Source organism: Ranitomeya imitator, chromosome 3 (genome assembly GCF_032444005.1).
Source record: "Ranitomeya imitator isolate aRanImi1 chromosome 3, aRanImi1.pri, whole genome shotgun sequence".
Classification (NCBI taxonomy): Eukaryota; Metazoa; Chordata; class Amphibia; order Anura; family Dendrobatidae; genus Ranitomeya; species Ranitomeya imitator.
Window position 1 is genome coordinate 288,238,527 of NC_091284.1, and position 23,319 is coordinate 288,261,845.

Here is a 23,319-nt window from a genome sequence, read left to right on the forward strand (position 1 = left end):
TAAAGAATCCTCTTCTATGTTGGTGGAAAAACCTTCTCTCCTCCAGACGCAAAGAATGCCCCCTTGTGCCCGTCACCTTCCTTGGTATAAACAGATCCTCAGCGAGATATTTGTATTGTCCCCTTATATACTTATACATGGTTATTAGATCGCCCCTCAGTCGTCTTTTTTCTAGACTAAATAATCCTAATTTCGCTAATCTATCTGGGTATTGTAGTTCTCCCATCCCCTTTATTAATTTTGTTGCCCTCCTTTGTACTCTCTCTAGTTCCATTATATCCTTCATGAGCACCGGTGCCCAAAACTGGACACAGTACTCCATGTGCGGTCTAACTAGGGATTTGTACATAGGCAGTATAATGCTCTCATCATGTGTATCCAGACCTCTTTTAATGCACCCCATGATCCTGTTTGCCTTGGCAGCTGCTGCCTGGCACTGGCTGCTCCAGGTAAGTTTATCATTAACTAGGATCCCCAAGTCCTTCTCCCTGTCAGATTTACCCAGTGGTTTCCCATTCAGTGTGAAATGGTGATATTGATTCCTTCTTCCCATGTGTATAACCTTACATTTATCATTGTTAAACCTCATCTGCCACCTTTCAGCCCAAGTTTCCAACTTATCCAGATCCATCTGTAGCAGAATACTATCTTCTCTTGTATTAACTGCTTTACATAGTTTTGTATCATCTGCAAATATCGATATTTTACTGTGTAAACCTTCTACCAGATCATTAATGAATATGTTGAAGAGAACAGGTCCCAATACTGACCCCTGCGGTACCCCACTGGTCACAGCAACCCAGTTAGAGACTATACCATTTGCTTTCTATCACTAAGCCAGTTACTAACCCATTTACACACATTTTCCCCCAGACCAAGCATTCTCATTTTGTGTACCAACCTCTTGTGCGGCACGGTATCAAACGCTTTGGAAAAATCGAGATATACCACGTCCAATGACTCACCGTGGTCTAGCCTATAGCTTACCTCTTCATAAAAACTGATTAGATTGGTTTGACAGGAGCGATTTCTCATAAACCCATGCTGATATGGAGTTAAACAGTTATTCTCATTGAGATAATCCAGAATAACATCCCTCAGAAACCCTTCAAATATTTTACCAACAATAGAGGTTAGACTTACTGGCCTATAATTTCCAGGTTGACTTTTAGAGCCCTTTTTGAATATTGGCACCACATTTGCTATGCGCCAGTCCTTCGGAACAGACCCTGTCGCTATAGAGTCCCTAAAAATAAGAAATAATGGTTTATCTATTACATTACTTAGTTCTCTTAGTACTCGTGGGTGTATGCCATCCGGACCCGGAGATTTATCTATTTTAATCTTATTTAGCCGGTTCCGCACCTCTTCTTGGGTTAGATTGGTGACCCTTAATATAGGGTTTTCATTGTTTCTTGGGATTTCACCTAGCATTTCATTTTCCACCGTGAATACCGTGGAGAAGAAGGTGTTTAATATGTTAGCTTTTTCCTCGTCATCTACAACCATTCTTTCCTCACTATTTTTTAAGGGGCCTACATTTTCAGTTTTTATTCTTTTACTATTGATATAGTTGAAGAACAGTTTGGGATTAGTTTTACTCTCCTCAGCAATGTGCTTCTCTGTTTCCTTTTTGGCAGCTTTAATTAGTTTTTTAGATAAAGTATTTTTCTCCCTATAGTTTTTTAGAGCTTCAATGGTGCCATCCTGCTTTAGTAGTGCAAATGCTTTCTTTTTACTGTTAATTGCCTGTCTTACTTCTTTGTTTAGCCACATTGGGTTTTTCCTATTTCTAGTCCTTTTATTCCCACAAGGTATAAACCGCTTACACTGCCTATTTAGGATGTTCTTAAACATTTCCCATTTATTATCTGTATTCTTATTTCTGAGGATATTGTCCCAGTCTAACAGATTAAGGGCATCTCTAAGCTGGTCAAACTTTGCCTTCCTAAAGTTCAGTGTTTTTGTGACTCCCTGACAAGTCCCCCTAGTGAAAGACAGGTGAAACTGTACAATATTGTGGTCGCTATTTCCTAGATGCCCAAACACCTGCAGATTTGTTATTCTGTCAGGTCTATTAGATAGTATTAGGTCTAAAAGTGCTGCTCCTCTGGTTGGATTCTGCACCAATTGTGAAAGATAATTTTTCTTGGTTATTAGCAGAAACCTGTTGCCTTTATGGGTTTCACAGGTTTCTGTTTCCCAGTTAATATCCGGGTAGTTAAAGTCCCCCATAACCAAGACCTCATTATGGGTTGCAGCTTCATCTATCTGCTTTAGAAGTAGACTTTCCATGGTTTCTGTTATATTTGGGGGTTTGTAACAGACCCCAATGAGAATTTTGTTACCATTTTTCCCTCCATGAATTTCGACCCATATGGACTCGACATCCTCATTTCCTTCGCTAATATCCTCCCTTAAAGTGGACTTTAGACAAGACTTTACATAGAGACAAACCCCTCCTCCTCTCCGATTTTTACGATCCTTTCTAAACAGACTGTAACCCTGTAAGTTAACTGCCCAGTCATAGCTTTCATCTAACCATGTCTCGGTTATTCCCACTATGTCAAAGTTACCTGTAGATATTTCTGCTTCTAGTTCTTCCATCTTGTTTGTCATGCTTCTGGCGTTTGCGAGCATGCAGTTTAGAGGATTTTGTTTTGTTCCAATCTCCTCACTGTGGATTGTTTTAGAAATGTTCTTACCTCCCTTCTGAGTATGTTTTCCTGGGTCTTCTTTGTTCAAGTCTAATGTTTTTCTTCCCGTCCCCTCTTCTTCTAGTTTAATGCCCTCCTGATGTTGACCTGTTCATCCTGCCACTGCATGAAGTACAGCTCTGATGGTTTGCACACAGTCATGGACAAAATACTTATTTTACCACATTCTTTATACTGGTCATACACTTAGTATGTGTTTAATGCAAAACTTGATTCATTTTGTGCACTTTTCAGCCCAATTATATTTTGACTTGTACATGGATTAATCATATGCTCGATCACTCTTCCATCAATGTCTTGGTAAATGGTGTCCTCTTTGGCATGGTGGAATGACCTACAACCACTGTTTGTAAATCACTTATGTAAATGCTTTACGCCATTTCCAAGAGGAAATCTTCTATTATGACTACAACTGTGGTATATTCTAGGTGTGCACTAAATTGGTGGTATTATACGCACAATGCAGCGTTAGAACCAATGCATTTCGACTTGCGTCTTAATCATGGTAAGTGCATGGGAATACTGAAGACATTTATATAGTCTCCCAAGCAAACTGATCCAGGTGGTCAAATCAGGATAATATCCTGGGAGCTGGTAAAGACACAGCTACATAAAAATCAAGAAAACATATATATCCAAAAACCATATATTTAAGTGTATAGACAATGAGATAATAAAATAACATACAAATAAGAACAATCATGGAAAAACCTAAAAAGCAGAAAAAAATGAAAGCGAATCTAATACTGTAGAATAAAATCATGTCTATGGTTAAGACCATGTGGTATTCTGGTTTCTAGAGTGAATATCCGGAATGATTCTCTGTTGAGTAGTTTTCATCTATGGTCTCCATGTCTGCATGGTCTATATACTTTTTATATACCACAGAATATAAGACTGCTTACATCACCTTTATGAACATGGGCAAAATGTTTGGATACTGTAAAAAAAGATAAAGCCTGGGGATTGGTAGCGAGGATCGGATCGCAGTTCAGCCCAGCTGGGATCGGAGCTTAGTGATCGGAGGTAACCTCTATGACGTCACCCCGGTCACTGAAGCTCCGCTCCCAAGCAGCTCATTCACCAGTGGTTTTCAGCCAGGACGGTCGCATATTAGCACCATCCAGGTTGAGAACTGTATAACCCCAGATATTGATTATGGAGTGGGACACAATGATGGACAGGTATGGGTATATTGTTGGTTTTTTATTTTACTTTTATTACAGGACATCAAGGGCTTTGCTTGGATTAGGCGTTGCATTAAGTATAGTTTAATTAGGAATAATAAAAGGTGTCTGTGTCTTTTTTTTCAAATAAAAGACTTTATTCTGGCTGTGTCTTTATTTAACATTACAACTCTAGGAATAGTAATGGATAGGCGTCTTACAGATGCTTCTCCATTACTAAGCCGTGGGCTTGATGTCACCGGTGACATCAACCCCACAACTATTACCCCACTTGTCCCCACTATAAGGCAAGTGGGAAAAGCCGGGAAAAGCACCAGGATTGGCGCATATAATATAGACGTGCCTTTTCTGGGCAGCTGCGGGCTGCTATTTTTAGGCTGGGGGGTCAATATCAATGGCCCTTTACCAGCCTGAGAATACCATCCCCCAGCTGTGAGCTTTAGCAAGGCTGGTTGTCCAATATAGGGGGGCCCCACGAGTGTTTTTTTAAATTATTTATTTAAATAATTAAAATATATGATGTGGGGACCCCTTTATACTTGATATCCAACCTTGTTGAAGCTGACAGCTGAGGGATGCAGCCCCCAGCTGTGAGTGTCGCCTAGCTGGTTATCAAAAATAGGGGACAACCCACTCCCTTTTACTTTTTAATTACTGTATTTATTTACAACGCAGGAGCGGCAGATGAATACTCCCATCCAGCGCTCCTGCTGTCACTGTTATTAGCAGCAGCAGGAGTAGGCAGATGGGAGTAATAGTCCCATCAGCACCTGACTGCTGTCTCTTTTATTACTTACAGTAAATTTAACTCTCATCATTCTCCCCCTGTTCCTGCCGATTGCTGGCAGAGCAGGGGAGAATGATGAGAGCCATGTTCAGTACTCGAACAGTGCTTACGGTAACGCTGCTTCCCTGGCGCCCGTCCTTGTGGTACTGATGCGGCACATGCATGGCAACACGTGTGCCGCAAGTATTACACACACACGGACACTGACATCTCCGGTACAGGAAATATCAGTATGTGTCACGATTCCCCTGACCGCTGTCACCAATTGGTCAGGATTCCCACCGTGACCGTCACCCCTACGTCACGGATTGAGGTGACTTTAGGCCAACAGACGGCTATCACATGTGCAGGGGGGCTTATCTTAGTTATCTCTCCACTCCAAGATGTGATGAAAAAAAACACCCACAAGGCTATTGACCTCTTAGTTTACAGCAGGGGCTTATTCTAGGTATCCCACTGCTTTCAATATACCACGAACTGCAGGGATTTATGTATATCCCGCTTACAGTTCCACTTAACACTTGCAGTTCTCTGGCGCCCCCTTACTCTCAGGTCAGATTAGGTACTGCACCCTGGGTAATTAGTCGCCAGAAAGGCTGCCTGCTATGTACTGGCTATTGGGCACGCTGCAGCGACGCGATAACTACTCCCACTCAGGCAGGAACAATAATTATTAACCCCGCAGCCGCTTCAGCATCACCCAAAAGTCTGCACACTATCGGTATCACTGCCACCAGCTTCGATTAACCGGGTCCGAAGCTAACCCAACACAGTAGCGTAATTCTCTTCAAGAGACAGGGTACGGTTTAGAACAGGAGAACGGACTAATATATAATAGTATATCCCATTAACAAATTAGGCAGTGCTTTATCAAAAATATTTTATAAAGATGTTATAAATGAGACAATTGCAAATATGTACATGGGTAATTATAACATAAAGGGAATAAAAGAGAAAAGATAACACTCACATGTTAAAAGCATTGCAGGCAACCAGGCTAGGGCAGTTTCCATACATCCCAGTCCATGGGATGCTGCTGGCTTCAGGAGAAGACAAGAAGTCAGGAAGAAATCTAGCAGACCGTCAGCTGGGGATGTGTGCAGCCAGTTATACTTTCAAGGCTGTGACATCACAGAAAGGCTGGCTTATCCAGACCCTCCTCTCTCTACATTCTGAGTACTTCAATCTTAAATTTATCTACTTGCTATAACTTTGCTACAAAACATGACAGAGTCAGACTCAACCTATCATTCATCTCGGATTAACGTGAGCATTCTAATGAGATCAAATATGTCCTAACTGGGATACATATTTACAGAGAAATCCCTACTTCTTTACCAGATGGAGTTAGAAGTCCGAGTTTCATGGGATGTGTAGATACACCGAGTGAGACTAAGAATATATATTTTCGTATTTCTAGCTTAAATCGTTTGCCTAATATCTAACAAAAACTAAACAAAGAATCTTTCATGGATCCTTGAAGTTTCTACTTCACGTAGAGCTGAACAAGAGCTTACACAGGAAATGCCAGTCGTAAATTCCATTCGGCAATAAAACTCCCCCACACTCTCTGAGAAGGAAAGCCAGGAATTGGCAGCTACAAACTGTTACTCCAAGAAGGGGGGCTTAGCCCACGCAGGCTAGCAAGAGAACTACTTATGATATTTCATACCATATCGTGACACCTCCCCCTTTTGGTGTGCGCTACGGAGGCAGGACCTGACGGAATGCCTCCATGGGCACCTCAGTAGGTTCACCCTGGCGGGAGAGTCCATCTGCATTCCCATGCTCCCTGCCCGTTTTGTGTTCAATGGTGAAGTCAAACTGCTGAAGGGCAATGCTCCAGCGTAGCAACCTGCCGTTGGTTCCACACATGGCGTTTAGCCAGCGCAGAGGGTTGTGGTCGGTCACCACAGTGAAAGTGTGACCGTACAAGTAGGGCTGCAAGCGCTGCAGGGCCCAGACTATGGCCAGGCACTCCTTCTCGATTGTGGAGTAGGCCACTTCCCTCGGCAAAAGTTTCCGGCTCTGCAGTGCCCAAGAAGGACATCACCTGTTTCTTGGTCACGGGAGTGGGCCAGTTCACGATCACTCCCACTTTGTCAGGCTCTGGCTTCAGGGTGTTCCCGCCTACCCGGTGCCCCAGGTAGTGAACCTCCCTCATGCCCATCTGGCACTTTCCCGGCTTGATAGTCAGTCCTGCTTGGTGAACTCGCCTGAGCACCTCCTCAAGATGCTGCAGGTGTTCCTTCCAGGAGGGACTGAAGATGGCAATGTCATCCAAGTACGCCACGGCGTACGTCTCCAGTCCCTGAAGCAGGAGGTTGACCATCCGCTGGAAAGTGGCAGGGGCATTCTTCATGCCGAAGGGCATGACCGTGGACTCGTACAGTCCGAAGGGCGTGATAAAGGCGGACTTCTCCTGCGCCTCGGGGCTCAGGGGAATCTGCCAGTATCCTCTACTCAAATCCATTATTGTCAGGTATTTTGCGCCAGCTAACTTCTCAAGCAGCTCCTCAATGCGTGGCATGGGGTGCGCGTCAGAGGCTGTGATGGCGTTGAGCCCCCTGTAGTCCACGTAGAACCGGGTGGTCCGGTCCTTCTTTGGCACGAGAACTGCAGGTGAGGCCCACGCACTCTTTGACCGTCGAATCACCCCCAGCTGTAACATCTCATCAATCTCTTGGCGCATAATCTGCTGCACCTGGTCAGAGATTCGATAGGGTGTTTGCCATAGTGGGGCGTGATACCCGGTGTCCACCTCGTGGACTGCTAACTCAGTCCTCCCAGGTCGGTTGGAGAACACGACCCGGAAAGGTTCCAGTGTGGTTTGCAACTGCACCCGCTGGGGTTCAGTTAATGAGGCGCTTACCTCCACATCCTCGATGGACCCATTGGCCTTGGCTTGGGCCAGCAAGTCCAGGAGGGTGTCTTCCTCACCGTCTTCGGGCAAGCTGCAGACCGGTAGGACGAAAGGTTCACGTTCGTGATGAGCCTTCATCATGTTGACGTGAAAGGCCTTTCGCCTACCCCGAGCGTGGTCAAGTGTGACCACGTAAGTGACCGGGTTGAGCTGTTGGTGGACGACGTACGGGCCCTCCCAGGCGGCCTGAAGCTTATCCGTTGGTACGGGGACCAGCACCCACACCTTTTGACCCACGTGGTAGGTCCGCTCCCGGGCGTTCTGGTCGTACCAGTGCTTCTGATCAGCCTGAGCCTGCGTCATGTTGTCATGCACCAACTGCGTCAAGGTCTGCATCTTGTCATGGAAGCGTATGACATACTCCACTATGGACACTTCAGAAGGGTTCAGCTCCTCTTCCCAGGATTCTCTTACCAACCCAAGGGGTCCCCGGACTCGCTTGCCGTACAGGAGTTCGAAGGGGGAGAACCCCGTCGAGGCCTGCGGAACCTCTCGGTAAGCGAACAGCAGGTGTGGGAGGTACCGCTCCCAGTCGCGCCCTTGGGTCTCAACCAGCATGCGTAGCATCTGTTTGAGGGTACCATTGAAGCGTTCACACAAGCCATTGGTCTGTGGGTGATACGCACTCGATACCAGGTGCTTCACCTGCATTCTCTTACAGAGAGCCTCCATTAGGCGAGACATAAATTGGGTCCCTTGATTAGTAAGCATTTCCCTGGGAAATCCTACACGTGAAAAGATGACCAACAGGGCATCCGCCACCTTATCTGCCCTAGTTGACGACAGAGCTACTGCCTCTGGGTACCGGGTAGCATAGTCTACCACAGTAAGGATGTATTGCTTTCCAGAGCTGCTGGGGATGGCCAGCGGGCCCACAATGTCCACCGCGATCCTCTGGAAAGGCTCCTCTATTACTGGCAAAGGGATCAGGGGAGCCTTAATAGCAGGCCCCGCCTTCCCCACTCTTTGACAAGTGATACAGGAGCGGCAGTAGTTTGACACATCTGTCCCCATCTTAGGCCAATAGAAGTGTTGAGACAGCCGGGCCTTAGTTTTGCTGATCCCCAAGTGTCCAGCTAGCGGGATCTCATGGGCAATCCGCAACAACTCACCCCGGAATTGCTGTGGGACGACCAGCTGTCTTTCCCTCAACCATTCCTTTTGTGATTCTCTGGGTACTGTCTCCCGGTACAACCTTCCTTGTTCCCAGAACACCTTCTCCTTATCAGCCTCGGAGAAGTGCGTCCCGGCAAGTTGTCTCAAACTCTCTAGGCTCGCATCTGTGTGCAGAGCGGCCTGAAACTCCTGGCTAGGGGAAGCCAGAAGCGACGTCAGGGTCCCTTCCCCACGGGAACCCTCTTGGACCTGCTCTGGGTCCACCTCTGGTTCAGTCACAGTGATGACTGAGGAGGGTCCGGAAGGCAGACAGTTATCTGCGTTCCGGGCACTCTGACTGCGGGTGACAGCAGCTACGTAGGCTGTCTCCCCGGGGGTTTCTACAGGCCCATCAGCCGGCGCTGCTATGGGCTCTACCTCCCCATCCACCCCCAACACTCCAGGGGCAGTGCTACTTATGGGCCAGTTACCTTCCTCGGTGGCACTGGTCACTTTCATGGCATCACCTTCCTCACGGTTCCCATGCATCTCCCCATTTCCTGTAGCACCGACACTTGCCCCTGTTAAGGGTTCCTCAGCCGTCTCACTCCGCAGATCGACGTGGCTGGGCACGCCTGTACCTATGGACACATTAACCTTCACAGAAAAATCATTATCAGGTTCAGCTGGCACAGGTACAACATTTTCACCATCAATCCTAGGAAAAAAATGGTTAATAGATGCATCATTACAAGATAAAGCATGGTCAGGTAACACATGCGATTTCCCATCATCATCATCATCATCAGGGTTTTCCCCGGAATGATTTCTTCAGGGGCCGCCAGTTCGGGTCGGATGAGGGTTCGTTTAGCCCCGGTGTCCTTGAGGCCTGTAGCAACATGGCCTCCCACAGTGCTGTACATTGTCACACACCCTCCCAACCACACCACCCACCAAAAGAACTGCTGCATTAGGCCCTGGGGCCTTGGCTGGGGTGTTCTTCTGCTTGGCTGGGCAGTAGGTACTGATATGACCAGTCTGATTGCAGGTGAAACACTTGCGCGGTTCGGTGGTAGGTCTGGTGTTGTTGGCCACAGGGCCAGGACCTCTGGTGTGTTGGCTGGCAGGGGTACTGGCGTTGGTTGCAGGCTTACCCCCTCTCCAGCTGGTGGTGACTGGCTTCCGCACTTCCGATCTACGGTTGGCCTCATAGGCATCGGCAATCTGTGCTGCTTTCGTCACGTCTTTGGGTTCTCTGTCCATCACGAACTGTCGCACCTCAGCTGGGCAAAGATGAAAGAACTGGTCTTTGATCATCAGGTCTCGCAGCTGTGCAAAGATGGTCACTGACAGTCCTTGGGTCCACTGGTCAAAGTGGGTCCCCAGTCCATGCACCACATCACTGTAACTGTCGTGTGGGCCACGTTGGAGGGTCCGGAACTTTCTACGGTACACCTCGGGTGTAAGCTGGTACTTGGCTATCAGAGCCTGCTTGATGGCCTCATAGTCACCATCTTGTTCTTGAGGGAGGGCAGCAAACGCCTCCAGAGCTTTACCTCTCAGCCCTGGTGTCAGGTATCGGGCCCATTCATCGGTAGGCAGCCGGTACTGTATGCAGGCTTTCTCAAAGGCCCGCAGAAAAGTGTCCAAGTCCCCGTCCTTCTCCATAACAGGAAAGTGATCGGGCCGGGGCTTAGGTATCTGAGCGCTGCTGGGCTCACGTCTCTGGGCGGTGGAGGGCATCCCCCCTGCCGGAGCATCTCCAGTTCATGTTCTCGCTGAGCTTGGCGCTCGGCTCTCTCAGCCTCCCGGTCGGCTCTCTCAGGCTCCCGCTCGGCTCGCTGGGCCTGGGCCTCTCTCTCAGCTCGCTGGGCCTGGGACTCTCTCTCAGCTCGGGCCTCTCTCTCGGCTTGCTCCTGGTATTGCTGGATCAGCTGCAGACGTCTCTCTAGGTCATCTGCGGAGCATTGCTGCAGAGCCAGCTGCAGGAGGAGGTCTGCGCCCCCCTGGTTGCCAGTAGGGCCCGTATTCAGGGGTTGGACCTCTGCTGCAGCACCATATTCACTTGTGCTGGCTTCTGCGGCCTCTGGGCTCTGTGAACTGGCTTGGTCTGCTTCAAATTGCACCAGTTCAGCGACCATTTGAGTCTTGGTCTTACCCTGGGGGTTCAGGCCATGGTACGTGCATATCCCAGCAAGAATGTCCTTCTTCTGCTGGTTGTACCAGGCTTCCCCTTTCGCAGCCATGGTTGCCAAATAAAAGATAGGATAGAGAAACGAAGAGAAAGGGAAGGGATAATTACCAGTACGCAATTGTCTCACAACTAAAAAGCACTGAGTTCGTTCTCCAAACTTATTTGCGCAGAGTCCTCGCAAGAACTTTCTGCAACTTTTTAGTGAGAGGAATGATTGCTCAAACCAAATCACTAATGCTCTAAGATATCCCACCGCCTTGCCACCAATTGTCACGATTCCCCTGACCGCTGTCACCAATTGGTCAGGATTCCCACCGTGACCGTCACCCCTACGTCACGGATTGAGGTGACTTTAGGCCAACAGACGGCTATCACATGTGCAGGGGGGCTTATCTTAGTTATCCCTCCACTCCACGATGTGATGAAAAAAAAACACCCACAAGGCTATTGACCTCTTAGTTTACAGCAGGGGCTTATTCTAGGTATCCCACTGCTTTCAATATACCACGAACTGCAGGGATTTATGTATATCCCGCTTACAGTTCCACTTAACACTTGCAGTTCTCTGGCGCCCCCTTACTCTCAGGTCAGATTAGGTACTGCACCCTGGGTAATTAGTCGCCAGAAAGGCTGCCTGCTATGTACTGGCTATTGGGCACGCTGCAGCGACGCGATAACTACTCCCACTCAGGCAGGAACAATAATTATTAACCCCGCAGCCGCTTCAGCATCACCCAAAAGTCTGCACACTATCGGTATCACTGCCACCAGCTTCGATTAACCGGGTCCGAAGCTAACCCAACACAGTAGCGTAATTCTCTTCAAGAGACAGGGTACGGTTTAGAACAGGAGAACAGACTAATATATAATAGTATATCCCATTAACAAATTAGGCAGTGCTTTATCAAAAATATTTTATAAAGATGTTATAAATGAGACAATTGCAAATATGTACATGGGTAATTATAACATAAAGGAAATAAAAGAGAAAAGATAACACTCACATGTTAAAAGCATTGCAGGCAACCAGGCTAGGGCAGTTTCCATACATCCCAGTCCATGGGATGCTGCTGGCTTCAGGAGAAGACAAGAAGTCAGGAAGAAATCTAGCAGACCGTCAGCTGGGGATGTGTGCAGCCAGTTATACTTTCAAGGCTGTGACATCACAGAAAGGCTGGCTTATCCAGACCCTCCTCTCTCTACATTCTGAGTACTTCAATCTTAAATGTATCTACTTGCTATAACTTTGCTACAAAACATGACAGAGTCAGACTCAACCTATCATTCATCTCGGATTAACGTGAGCATTCTAATGAGATCAAATATGTCCTAACTGGGATACATATTTATAGAGAAATCCCTACTTCTTTACCAGATGGAGTTAGAAGTCCGAGTTTCATGGGATGTGTAGATACACCGAGTGAGACTAAGAATATATATTTTCGTATTTCTAGCTTAAATCGTTTGCCTAATATCTAACAAAAACTAAACAAAGAATTTTTCATGGATCCTTGAAGTTTCTACTTCACGTAGAGCTGAACAAGAGCTTACACAGGAAATGCCAGTCGTAAATTCCATTCGGCAATAAAACTCCCCCACACTCTCTGAGAAGGAAAGCCAGGAATTGGCAGCTACAAACTGTTACTCCAAGAAGGGGGGCTTAGCCCACGCAGGCTAGCAAGAGAACTACTTATGATATTTCATACCATATCGTGACAGTATGTATGAAAGAGAGACCTTATAGCGGGTTTTTATATTTGACTGCTGTCACACACTAAAAGACGTTTTTTATTACAAAAAATAGTTTTTGCATCGCCAAATTTTGTTTTCATAATGTTTTCATATTTTGGCCTCATTTTTTACAGGATGAGTTGATGGGTTTTTGGTACCATATTCAGGCACATGACATTTTTTGATCGCTTTCTATTCCGATTTTTGGGAGGCAGAATGAACAAAAACCAGCCATTCATGAATTTCTTTTGGGGGGTGTTTAAACCGTTCCATGTGTGGTAAAATTGATAAGGCCGTTTTATTCTTCAGGTTAGTATGATTACAGCAATACCTCATTTATATCTTTTTTATGTTTTGGCACTTTTATACAATAAAAACTATTTTATATAAAAAAATAACTATTTTTGCATTCCTTTATTCTTTATAACTTCTATATTTATACTTTATAACTTTTTTATTTTTCTGCTGATGGAGCTGTATGGACACTTATTTATTGCAGGACAAGATGACGTTTTTAGCAGTACCATGATTATTTATATCCATCTTTTTAATTGCGTGTTATTCCACTTTTTGTTCTGTGGTTTGATGATAAAGCCTTGTTTTTTGCACTTTTTTTATGGAGTTCACTAAAGGGGTTAACTAGTGGGACAGTTTTATAGGTTGGGTCATTATGGATGCGGCGATACCAAATATGTGTACTTATATTGTTTAGATTTTTTTTCATTCAAATATTTATTTAGTGATAGATTAAATATTTATTTTTGTATTATGTTTTATTTTTTTAAAATATTTTTACAATTATTTAAATTTTTTTTTTTTTTACTTTATTTTGACTTTTACACTTTGTCCCACTATGGGACAATCATTTTTTGCAGGCTGATTGTTTCTATAGCATGCAGATTAAGCAGCATCTGCATGCTATAGAAGCTGTCAGTGCTGACACTGAGAGACTTCCTGATCATACACTGTGCATAACCAGGAAGTTTCTTAGCTCTGGTAACCCGGATGTCATCATGACGACATCAGGTTACCAAAGCAGCGATCACGCCGCAGGGTCTCCGATGCAAAGGCAGAGGGTCTGTCAGCCCCTGAGATGGCTTCCGAAATGCTGCAATCATGTTCAATTGGGGGTTAAAGTGTCAGTTGTCAGAATCAGCTGACACCGGACCGCGATTGGACGCGATCCCCCCGTGATCATGGCCGATCGCTGAGATGTACTATTCCGTCCATGGTCAGATTGGCCCAGGTCACATGGACGGAATAGTATGTCTGATGTAAGAGTGGGGTTAAAATATAATTTAAATGTGATTTATCACATCTTTGGGAAACTGAGTTTAAATTTCCTAGCCACTATCAGACCTGATCACTGTCACACCTGTTCTCAAGCAAGAATCACTTAAATAGGAACTGTCTGACAAAGTAAAGTAGACCAAAAGATCCTCAAAAGCTAGACATCACACCGTGATCCAAAGAAATTCTGGAAGCAAAGTAGTTGCAATCTATCAGTCTGGAAATTGTCATAAAGTAATTTCTCAAGCTTTGGGACTCCAGTGAACCACAATGAGAGCCATTATCCACATATATTGAAAGCATGGAACAGTGCTGAACATTTTCAGGAGTGGCTGGTCGATCAAAATTACCCTAAGAGTGCAGTGACGACTCATCCAAGACGTCACAAATGACCTCACAACAACATCCAAAGAACTGCAGGCCTCACTTTCTCAGTTGTGGTCAGTGTTCATGACTAGGGTTGAGTGAAACGGATCGGTCATTTTCATAAGTCGCCGACTTTTGGCAAAGTCGGGTTTCATGAAACTCGACCCGATCCCTGTGTGGGGTCGGCCATGCGGTACGCGACCTTCGCGCCAAAGTCGCGTTTCATATGACGCCTTCAGTGCCATTTCTCAGCCAATGAAGGAGGACGCAGAGTGTGGGCAGTGTGATGACATAGTTCTCGGTCCCCACCATCTTAGAGAAGGGCATGGCAGTGATTGGCTTGCTTTCTGCAGCGTCACAGGGGCTATAAAGGGGCGTGCACGCCGACCGCCATCTTAATGCTGCTGATCTGAGCATAGGGAGAGGTTGCTGCCGATTCGTCAGAAGCAAGGATAGCGTTAGGCATTGAATATAAACCCCCAAACCACTTGTGCTGTAGCGATTTCCACTGTCCAACACCACCTTTTCCTTGCAGGGACAGTGGAGGTTAGATTTCAGTGCATCAGCTCTGTAGCTTATTAGGCTGCCTTATAAGGCTCCCTGATAGCTGCATTGCTGTTTGTATGCTGCTGTGCAAACCAACTGCTTTTTTCAGAGCACAAATCCTGTTGTTCCTTCCTTTCTGCACAGCTATCTTGTTTGTTTGTCCACACATTTTTGTGCAGCAGTCCTTTTTATTGCTGCCTGCCATACTTTTCTGAGATTACAGTAGGGAGATAGTAATTGTAGTACAGTCCCTTTTTTGTTTTTGTTTTATATATCTTCAAGCCACTTTCTGCCCCTGAAACTGTGTAGTGTGAAACAGAGGGCCTGTATTTTTCTGCACTGTCCCACACCGAAAAAGGGAGATTTATATTGCCAATCAGTGCATCTGTGCCAGTCCAGTCTGTGGTATCTGTCTGTCAGTCATTTTCTGCCACAGAAACAATACTGTAAATCAGTGGGCGAGATTTATTCACTAGTCTTCCATATAAAAACAAAAAGGGGAGATTAATATTGGCAAATCTGTGCATCTGTGCCAGTCCAGTCTGTGGTATCGGTCTGTCATTTTGTGCCACTGAAACACTACTGTAAAACTGTGGGCCAGATTGATTTACTAGTCTCCCATCCCCCCAAAAAAAGAAGGGGAGATTAATATTGGCAAATCTGTGCATCTGCGTCAGTCCTGTTAGTGGCATATCTGTCAGCCACTGAAACACTACTGTAAAACTGTGGGCCAGATTGATTCACTAGTCTCGCATCCCCCCCAGAAAAGAGGGGGAGATTAATATTGGCAAATCTGTGCATCTGCGTCAGTCCTGTTAGTGGCATATCTGTCAGCCACTGAAACACTACTGTAAAACTGTGGGCCAGATTGATTCACTAGTCTCCCATCCCCCCCCCAAGAAGAAGGGGAGATTAATACTGGCAAATCTGTGCATCTGCGTCAGTACTGTAAGTGGCATATCTGTCAGCCACTGTCTGCCACTGAAACTGTGTACTGTAATACAGTGGGCCTGATTTTCCCTGCACTCTCACACACCTATAAAGGGAGATTTAAATTCACAACAATTTTGCGTCCACCTTGTAACTGGTTTTACAATACCAAATAACGTTTGATAGTTTGGTTACATATTTCCAAGAATGAGGAAGTCTGGTGGAAGAGGTCATGGCCGTGGGCGGTCATTGCCAGCTGGTAATGATGGTAGTGGTGGTGGAGCATCAGGTGGTCGTGGGAAAAGCAATATAGCACCTAAGTCTCGAGTTGTTCAGCCACCGTCATCGTCTGGCTACACAAGGCCTCGAACGCTCCCTTTCCTGGGAGTAGGAAAACCGCTTTTAAAGGCGGAGCAGCAGGAACAAATTTTGGCTTTCCTTGCTGACTCTGCATCTAGCTCTTTTGCCTCCTCTTCGGAAAGTGCAAAATGTAAAAGCAGTGCGTCGTCAGTGGATGTTCCCGGTCAGGGACAAGTCGCTTCCTTTCGTTCTTCACCCAGAACAACAGAGAAGGATGCGTCAGGCGACACAACGGGTTACTCCATGGAGCTCTTTACACATACCGTTCCTGGGTTAGAAATGGAAATTGTTAACAGGTCATGCCCATTACAAGATGAATCGGACAACGAGTGCACAGATGCACAGTCACGAGCGCTATAGCACCGGCTTATAGGGTTGAGCGAAACGGGTCGAAATATTTCAAAAGTCGCCGACTTTTGGCAAGGTCGGGTTTCATGAAACCCGACCCGACCCCAGTGTGGGGTCGGCCATGAAGTCGGCGATCTTTTGAATCTGGAATCGGAATTCCGATACCGATTCCCGATATGTTTAAGATATCGGGAATTGGTATCGGAATTCAGATTTAAGTGTAAAATAAAGAATTAAAATAAAAAATATCGCAATACTTACCCTCTGACGCGCCCTGGTACTAACCGGCAGCCTTTCTTCCTTAGAATCAGCCTTTCAAGACCTTGCGGTGACGTCGTGGCTTCTGATTGGTCGCGCGGCAGTCACATGGGCGGCCGCGCGACCAATCACAAGCCGCGACGTCACCGCGACGTCACCGAAGGTCCTGGAAGCGCTGATTCTTAGGAAGGACCTTCGGTGACGTCGCGGTGACGTCGCGGCTTGTGATTGGTCGCGCGGCCGCCCATGTGACCGCCGCACGACCAATCAGAAGCCGCGACGTCACCGCAAGGTCTTGGAAGGCTGATTCTAAGGAAGAAAGGCTGCCGGTTAGTACCAGGGCGCGTCAGAGGGTAAGTATTGCGATATTTTTTATTTTAATTCTTTATTTTACACTAAAATATGGATCGCAGGGCCTGAAGGAGAGTTTCCGCTCCTTCAGACCCTGGGAACCATGGAAACCCAATGCACTGCATTGGGTTTCGCGTTTCGGCCGACCCCGACCCCGACTTTTTTATAGGATCGGCCTATTTCACTCGACCCGACTTCTGAAAAAGTCGGGTTTCGTGAAACCCGACCCGATCATATAAAAGCAAAGGTCGCTCAACCCTACCGGCTTACAAGGTGACACAGAGGACGGTGCACAGGACATAGAAGAGGAGGTCATAGATGACCCAGTTGTTGACCCCGATTGGCAGCCATTGGGGGAACAGGGTGCAGCCGGCAGTAGCTCTGAAGCGGAGGAGGAGGGGCCGCAGCAGGCATCAACATCGCAACAGGTTGCATCTGGCAGGCCCGTATCTGGCCAAAAACGTGTGGCAAAACCAAAACCAGTTGTAGGACAGCGTGCACATCCGGTTAAAGTAGCTCAGTGTGCAATGCCTGAAAAGCTATCCAATAGTAGGAAGAGTGCAGTCTGGCATTTCTTTTAACCAACATCCAAATGATCAGTGCAAAGTAATCTGTAAGAAATGCTCAAGGACCTTCAGCAGAGGTCAGAATGTTAAAAGTCTAAATACAAGTTACATGCGTAGACATGTAAACACCATGCACTTGCAAGCCTGGACTAACTACCAAACGTCCCTTAACATTGTTGCACCCTCTCACAATGAAGCTAGTCAGCAACACTACATCCCTTCCCTCACTGTAAGCCCAACGTTTACCACACCACCTATAGCAACTGTGGAGGTTTTGTCGCAAGGCCAAAGCAGTCAGGGAATCACCATGTTCTTGGTAGGAAACACTGTATGCAGGCCAACAGCAAGAATACCATCACCAACCCTCTCTGTCTGCCATGTCCACCGGCACCCCCGCTAGTTCCACCATATGCAGCTCTCCAGTCCAGCTCCCCCTACAAGAGACTCTCGTTAGGAAAAGGAAGTACTCATCCTCTCATCCGCGTATACAGGGTTTGAACCCCCACATTGCTAGACTAATCTCGTTAGAGATGATGCCCTACCGGTTAGTTGAAAGCAAAGCTTTCAAAGCCTTGATGTACTTCGCTGTACCACGCTGCGAGCTACCCAGTTGACACTTCTTTTCGAGAAAAGCCATCCCAGCCCTCCACCAGCACGTTAAAGACCGCATTGTCCATGCACTCAGGCAATCTGTGAGTAGAAAGGTGCACCTGACAACAGATGCATGGACCAGTAGGCATGGCCAGGGGCGTTACGTGTCCATCACTGCACACTGGGTTAATGTGGTGGATGCCGGGTCCACAGGTGACAGCAATATTGGGACAGTTCTGCCTAGCCCACGGTCTAGAAAACAGTTGGCTGTAGGCGTTCGCCTCCCTCCTCCTCGTCCTCTTCCTCCAGCAGTAGCGACAGCTCATCCACAGACCGCAGACGCACGACCACTCCATCCGCAGCTGCCACTGTTGCACACAAGGTGTCCCATTATGGAACAGCTAGTGGCAAGCGTCAGCTGGCTGTATTGGCAATGAAGTGTTTGGGCGACAACAGACACACCGCGGAAGTTCTGTCTGAGTTCTTCCATCAAGAAACTTAGTCATGGCTGGGCAGTGTACATCTTGAGGCAGGCAAGGTAGTGAATGATAACGGAAGGAATTTTATGGCTGCCATAGCCCTTTCACAATTGAAACACATTCCTTGCCTGGCTAACACCTTAAACCTGGTGGTGCAGTGCTTCCTGAAAAGTTATCCAGGGTTACCCGACCTGCTCCTGAAGGTGCGAAGACTTTGCTCGCACATCCGCCGTTCGCCCGTACACCCCAGCCGTATGCAGAACCATCAGTGATCTTTGAACCTTCCCCAGCATCGCCTAATCATTGACGTTGCAACAAGGTGGAACTCCACACTGCACATGCTTCAGAGACTGTGCGAATAGAGATGTGCTGTTATGTATTTGTAGGAGGATACACATACACGGGCAGGCAGTTGGATGGCAGACATGGAGTTGTCAGGTGTGCAGTGGTCGAAGCTACAAGACCTTTGTCAAGTCCTTCAGTGTTTTGAGGAATGCACATGGCTGGTTAGTGCAGACAACGCCATAATAAGCATGAGCACCCCCTAATGCGTCTGCTGATGCAAAGTTTGACGCACATAAAGGAGCAGGCGTCTGCAGCCGAGGAGGAGGGAAGCCATGATGCCAGTCAGCCATTGTCTGGTCAGGGAAGTCTACTGGACGAGGTGGCGGGCGAAGAGGAGGAGGACGAGGAAGATGATGGGGATGAGTATTTTTTGGATGAGGAAGCTTCTCAGGTGGCAATAGAAACTGATGGCGTTGCAAGGCCAGGTTCAGGGTTTTTGAGGGAGGCAAGTGACGTTGATTTGCCCGAAAGTGCTCCTCAACCCAGCACAAGCAGTGAATTGAAAACTGGAACATTGGTCCACATGGCGATTATGCCATGCGTATCCTAAAAAGGGACCCCCGCATTATAAAAATGATGACCGATGATGATTACTGGTTGGCCTGCCTCCTGGATCCACGCTATAAGGGGAAACTGCAAAACATCATTCCACATGAGTACCTTGAACAAATATTGGCAACCAAACAAGCAACTCTTGTTGACCGTTTGATTCAGGCATTCCCAGCACACAGCGCCGGTGATGGTTCTCACACGAGCTGCAGGGGGCAACAGGGCAGAGGTGTTAGAGGTGCACAAATCAGAAGTGGCGTTGGACAGAGAGGTTTTCGGACCAGGTTGTGGAGTAATTTCGCAATGACCGCAGACAGGACAGGTACTGCAGCATCAATTCAAAGTGACAGGAGACAACATTTGTCCAGTATGGTTAGTAACTATTTTTCCTCCCCTATCGATGTTCTCCCTCACCCGTCATTCCCATTTGATTACTGGGCATCCAAAATAGACACCTGGCCTGAATTGTCCGAATATGCATTGCAGGAGCTCGCTTGCCCAGCAGCTAGTGTGCTATCAGAAAGAGTATCCAGTGCTGCTGGTTCAATACTAACCGAAAAAAGGACTCGTCTGGCTACCCAAAATGTTGATGATCTAACCTTCATTAAAATGAACCACTCATGGATTTCTAATTCTTTTGCCCCACCTTTCCCGGCTGACACCTAGCTTTCTTTTAAAAAGGTCTTGCTTTTGGACTGGTCTTACTGAGTGTTCCAATTTCTCCATTTCCAGCTGCTGTAAGTCCAACAAATGACATGTTTACACCTCCCTAAATGGGCTGACTCCCCCCACGGGGCCGTGGTCTCGCCACTTGGCGCAAGCACCCGTGAGAGTGCCGTTTGTCTGAAGAGGTGGGTGTGCCCACTTTTGGTCAACGGCACTGGCACCGGGCCCCTCATAGTACAATGAAGTGTTTCTGGCGGTGGTGGCACGCACCCAACGTCAGACACACCGTTGTAACATGAGGGGCCTTGGGCCAGTACCGCCGGGCACGAGAGAGTGCCCCCTGTTATGATCCGGTGACCTTGGAGCCGCATGAATAACTTTCACTGGAGTAGGTGGTAACTGTACTGACCGCAAATCCTGATCTAACACCGCAACTAGAAGTAGCCGTGGGGTGTTCCTAACACACCCTAGACACCTTGTCACAGCCGGAGGACTAAATACCCCTATAGATGCAAATAGGAATACTACCTTGCCTCAGAGCAGAACCACAAAGGATAGGCAGCCCCCCACAAATATTGACTGTGAGTAGGAGAGGAAAGACACACACAGGCAGAAAACAGGATTTAGCAAAAGAGGCCACTCTAGCTAAAATAGGAAAGGATAGGACAGAATATTGTGCGGTCAGTATTAAAACCCTTCCAAAAAATATCCACAGCAGATTATACAAAAAATTCCTCCATCTAACTTAAAGACGTGGAACGTATATCTGCAACTCCAGAGAATCCTACACACAGAGCAGAAATACAATCAAAATTCCAGCACACAGCATGTGTGCCAAAGAAAAAAAACAGACACTTATCTTTGCTGAATTGGCAGCTAAGCAGGAGAAACCAGACAGAGGTCCAACACCTCCCAAAAACCATTGACAACTGTCAAGGACTAATGAATCCTGCAAACCTAAATACCCCAGTCAGAATTGCAATCAGCAGATACACCTGACCAGGACTGCAGCCCAGGGACAACTGCATTACCACCTACAACCACCGGAGGGAGCCCAAAAGCTGAATTCAGAACAGTACCCCCCCTTGAGGAGGGGTCACAGAACCCTCACCAGAGCCCCCAGGCCGATCAGGACGAGCCAGATGAAAGGCACAAACCAAATCAGCGGCATGGACATTAGAGGCAAAAACCCAAGAATTATCCTCCTGGCCATAACCCTTCCATTTGACAAGGTACTGAAGCCTCCGCTTCGAAAAACGGGAATCCAAAATCTTCTCAACAACATATTCCAACTCCCCATCAACCAACACAGGGGCTGGAGGATCAACAGAGGGAACAACGGGCTCCACATATTTCCGCAATAAAGATCTATGGAAGACATTATGGATCGCAAAAGAGGCCGGAAGCGCTAGTCAAAAAGACACCGGATTAATAATCTCAGAAATCCTGTAAGGACCAATAAACCGAGGCTTAAACTTAGGAGAAGAAACCATCATAGGAACATGACGGGAAGACAACCAGACCAGATCCCCAACCCGAAGCCGGGAACCAACACACCGACGACGGTTAGCAAAACGTTGAGCCTCCTCCTGAGACAACACCAAATTGTCCACCACATGAGCCTAAATCTGCTGCAACCTATCAACCACAGAATCCACACCAGGACAGTCAGAAGGCTCAACCTGCCCAGAAGAAAAACGAGGATGAAAACCAAAATTACAAAAGAAAGGCAAAACCAAGGTAGCCGAACTAGCACGATTATTAAGGGCAAACTCGGCCAATGGCAAGAAAGCCACCCAATCATCCTGATCAGCAGACACAAAGCATCTCAAATAGGTTTCCAAAGTCTGATTAGTTCGCTCGGTCTGACCATTTGTCTGAGGATGAAACGCAGAAGAAAAAGACAAATCAATGCCCAGCCTAGCACAAAAGGCCCGCCAAAACCTAGAAACAAACTGGGAACCTCTGTCAGACACAATATTCTCCGGAATACCATGCAAACGAACCACATGCTGAAAAAACAATGGAACCAAATCCGAAGAGGAAGGCAATTTAGGCAAAGGCACCAAATGAACCATCTTCGAGAACCGGTCACAAACAACCCAGATAACCGACATCCTCTGGGAAACCGGAAGATCAGAAATAAAATCCATAGAAATATGCGTCCATGGCCTCTCAGGGACCGGCAATGGCAAAAGCAACCCACTAGCACGGGAACAACAAGGCTTGGCCCACGCACAAGTCCCACAGGACTGCACAAAAGAACGCACATCACGCGACAAAGAAGGCCACCAAAAGAACCTACCAACCAAGTCTCTGGTACCAAAAATGCCAGGATGACCAGCCAACACGGAACATTGAACCTCAGAAATCACTCTACTAGTCCATCTGTCAGGAACAAACAGTTTCCCCGCAGGACAGCGGTCAGGTCTGTCAGCCTGAAATTCCTGAAGAACCTGTCGTAAACCAGGGGAAATAGCAGAAAGGACCACCCCTTCTTTCAGAATACCAACCGGTTCCAAGACCTTAGGAGAATCAGGCAAAAAACTCCTAGAGAGGGCATCAGCCTTAATGTTCTTAGAACCCGGAAGGTACGAGACCACAAAATCAAAATGGGAAAAAAACAAGGACCATTGAGCCCGTCTAGGATTCAGCCATTTGGCAGACTCAAGGTAAATCAAATTCTTATGATCGGTCAAGACCACAATACGATGCTTAGCTCCCTCAAGCCAATGTCGCCACTCCTCAAACGCCCACTTCATAGCCAAAAACTCCTGATTGCCAACATCATAATTGCGTTCAGCAGGCGAAAATTTACGGGAAAAGAAGGCACACGGTTTCATTAAGGAACCAACAGGATCCCTCTGAGACAAAACAGCCCCTGCCCCAATCTCAGAAGCGTCAACCTAAACCTGAAACGGAAGAGAAACATCCAGTTGGCGCAACACCGGAGCAGAAGTAAATCGACGTTTAAGCTCCTGAAAGGCAGAGACAGCCGCAGAGGACCAATTCGCCACATCAGCGCCTTTCTTCGTCAAAT